This window comes from Theropithecus gelada, unplaced genomic scaffold (genome assembly GCF_003255815.1).
Source record: "Theropithecus gelada isolate Dixy unplaced genomic scaffold, Tgel_1.0 HiC_scaffold_590, whole genome shotgun sequence".
In the NCBI taxonomy this organism is placed as follows: Eukaryota; Metazoa; Chordata; class Mammalia; order Primates; family Cercopithecidae; genus Theropithecus; species Theropithecus gelada.
In genome coordinates this window covers 2,354-6,003 of record NW_020262541.1, presented here as the reverse complement: position 1 = coordinate 6,003, position 3,650 = coordinate 2,354, and the positions used below count along the sequence as shown (strand labels likewise).

The 3,650-nt window shown below is 40.6% G+C and overlaps 1 long non-coding RNA gene across 1 annotated transcript; it reads left to right on the top strand.

Annotated features, from left to right (window-relative positions):
* Window positions 1–754: 754 nt before the first annotated feature.
* On the top strand, window positions 755–3,291 carry LOC112617903. The gene is made up of 2 exons (XR_003117983.1): window positions 755–873; window positions 1,434–3,291. It is a non-coding gene; the product is annotated as an uncharacterized LOC112617903 (long non-coding RNA).
* The last annotated feature ends 359 nt before the right edge of the window (window positions 3,292–3,650 follow it).

Genomic DNA, 3,650 nt, shown 5'->3' with positions numbered 1-3,650 from the left:
AATCCCAGCACTTTGGGAGGCCGAGGCGGGCGGATCACAAGGTCAGGAGATCGGGACCATCCTGGCTAACAAGGTGAAACCCTGTCTCTACTAAAAACATAAAAATTAGCTGGGCGTGGTGGTGGACGCCTGTAATCCTAGCTACTCAGGAGGCTGAGGCAGGAGAATGGCGTAAACCCGGCAGGTGGAGCTTGCAGTGAGCTGAGACTCTGCCACTGCACTCCAACCTGGGCGACAGAGTGAGACTCTGTCTCAAAAAAATAAATAAATAAAATAAATAAAAATAAATAAAAAATAAAAAAATTAGCTGGGCGTTGTGGTGCACGCCTGTAGTCCCAGCTACTCGGGAGGCTGAGGCACAAGAATTGCTTGAACCTGGGAGGCAGAGGTTGCTGTGAGCCGAGATCATGCCACTGCACTCCAGCCTAGCGAGAGAGCGAGCCTCAGTCTCAAAAAAAAAAGAAAAAAAAATTGTTTCCCTTAGGAAGCTTTCGTATGTTTGTTAGTTGGGTTAAAACGTCTAATAATTAAAGTTACACAGTTACAGTGTAAAATTATTAGTATTAGCAACATAAACATTGGTGTAAAAACTATTATTACAGAAATTAAAACAAACTAAGTATGAGAGACATTAAAGACTGCCCAAGCCAAGTCATTGAAGTCATAAATTGAAGCTATGACTAACAGGATGCCGAGCTTCTAGAGGGATTTGTTTTTAGCAAGGGGAGGGCCCTGTTTCCCCTTCTGACACGCGCTTGGTCGTACTCCCTCCTTGCTAACCAAGAGGAGCAGAACACAGAGCAGCCTGGTGGTGTCGCAGCAACAAGCCTCCGTTTCTCCTTCCTGTACCCTGGGGCTCCTGAAACTCACCTGGTAAGCGCTCCAGAAAAGCAGCAGGTGGTGACTTCAGGGGAGGACGGGCCAAATGGGAGAATCCCCTTAGGTCGGTTGCTCTCGTTCTCAACTTCTTTTGAAAACATGCTCGCAGAGAAGGAGGGCTTTCTGAGAACTGAGGGAAGTAAGCTCTTAGGACTTCCGGTCGCCATGATGGCTGTGGGCGGTCAACAGGGTCAGGGCGAGCATCTGGGCCATCTTTAATGTGGGCAGGAAAAAACAGGATTACACTTACTTCTGCAGAGTTTATAATATCCTTGCCCATTATTTAAAATAAAATATGTAAGACATAGGTAATAATATATTTTAAATAAAATTGAAGCAATATATGACATTTCTCTGGAATTCATCCAGCCATTCTCAGCTGTTACCACTATCTAGAAACGTGTTAATCCCCCTGCATGATTTATATGTTTGGTTTGTATTTTAAATATTATTGTCTGTATATTTAAAAGTTGTATTTGCTTGGTATCCTGCTATGCATTCTCATGCAATTTGATGTTTAATCAATATTACTTTTTTTTTTTTTTTTTTTTGAGATTGAGTCTCCCTCTTTCACCCAGGCTGGAGTGTAATGGCACAATCTCGGCTCACTGCAACCTCTGCCTCCCGGGTTCAAGCGATTCTCTTGCCTCAGCCTCCCGAGTAGCTGGGATTACAAGCGCATGCCATCACGCTCAGTTAATTTTTTGTATTTTTAGTAGAAACGGGGTTTCACCGTGTTGGCCAGGATGGTCTCCGTCTCTTGACCTCGAGATCAGTCCACCTCGGCCTCCCAAAGTGCTGGGATTACAGGCGTGAGCCACCGTGCCCCGCCTTGGTTTCTAAATACTATTTTGAATACAAGGGAGCCAAGGATCTGTGGAGAAGTGGTTACTTCCAGGGCTGGGGCAGGGAATATACAAGATAACATTGGAATGAATTGTGACGCCAGAACATGAAGAAATATTCCAAAAAGGCTGGGGCATGCTGACTGAACACAGAAGACAAACATGCATGACCTCAACCTAATCATGAGAAAACATCAAAGAAATCCAAATTGATAAACATTCTGTAAAAGAATTGACCATGCTAGCGAAAGTGTCACAATCACAAAAGACAAGGAAAAAATAAGAAATTGTCTCAGACTGGAGGAATCTAAGGACAGATAACAACTAAGTGCAATGTGAGATCCTCGATTAGATCTTGGAGAAGAAAGCGGACATTCAGACAAATGTAGACAAAATTCAAATAAGGTCTGCACATTAGGTAATGGTACAATATGCTAACATCCATTTCCTGGTTAGATAATTGTACTACATATAGTATTATGTGTATAATTATTATATTACAATTACATATACAGCTGTATATTATGTATAATACAATAAATGTATATGTATGATTATATATAATATGATAAATGTACATATACAATTATTTTATATATAACAACTATTATATATAAATACAATTATATAAAGCTAACATTAGGACAAGGTGGTTGAGGATTTATATGAATCTTTGCTATTTTTTCACGTTTAAAATTATTTCAACATAAAAAAATTATATGGGTCATGTAGTTTTTTTGTACAGTTTAATTCTAGGCACCATAGTTTCTATTTTAATGGGTGTATTTTCTTCTTTCATGGAATTGGGATAGTCTGTTATATTAAAAAGCTATTCATTTTTGTATATTAAGATTCTTCTGGCCGGGCACGGTGACTCATGCCTGTAATCCCAGCACTTGGGAACCTGAAGCAGGCAAATCACCTGAGGTCAGGAGTTCGAGACCAGCATGTCCAACATGGTGAAACCCCATCTCTACTAAAAAATACAAGAAAAATCAGCCAGACATGGTGGCGCATATTTGCAATCCCAGCTACTTGGGAGGCTGAGGAGGAGAATCGCTAGAACCCAGGAAGCAGAGGTTGCAGTGAGCCAAGATTGCACCACTGCACTCTGGCCTGAGCAACAGAAGGAAACTCCGTCTCAAAAGAAAAAAAAAAGATTCTTTCTCTAACTTACTGGTTTATCTTACTTTTGTAGCTTATTTCAGGTGATTTCTTGTGTTTGTCTATAGAGTAAAATAACGTGTCTAGTGAGTTATAGTTTAATGTCCTTCCATTCAATCACCGTATTTCAAGTTTATTCCAATATTTTGGAATAAGCTTCCAATATTTTAACTTAAATAGGGAAAGTCATACTTGGTATTTTCCTGACCTCAGCTGGAATGATTTCATAGCATCCACATGAAGCACAAGGATAGCCTTTGGCCTGAGAGAGACGTATTATGCCGAGAATGTGTGTAATCCTTTTTACTGAGGAATTGTGGGTGGAGTTTTTTTTCCCCCCAAGAATGATTGTTAATTTTGGTCCATCATTTTCCTTTGATTGTTCTTTATTTCAAACAAACAAACCAACAAACAAAACAAAACGTCCTGGTCTTCTCACCTATTTTCTTGTAGTACCTTTAAGCGATGCTCTGCTAGTATCTTTTTCTTAATTATTATGGAATGCATGGGACAATTCCATGTCTGATTGTATGCAGAACGTGCTTTCTACAAGTGAGTTTTTGTAGTATTTCTGTACTCTGTCACACGAGGCCATTTCTCTATCTTCAAGGATCTCCCATCCACCCCTGCCTCTACCACATCTATCTCCTGCTCAGCCTCCATTCCAACTGCCCAGACCTCACAGCTCTTGTATTCAGACTCTACAGATAAATCACCGAGTATGGGGCTTTACTCACAGGAAGTTCCTCTTCTGGCCCTTCC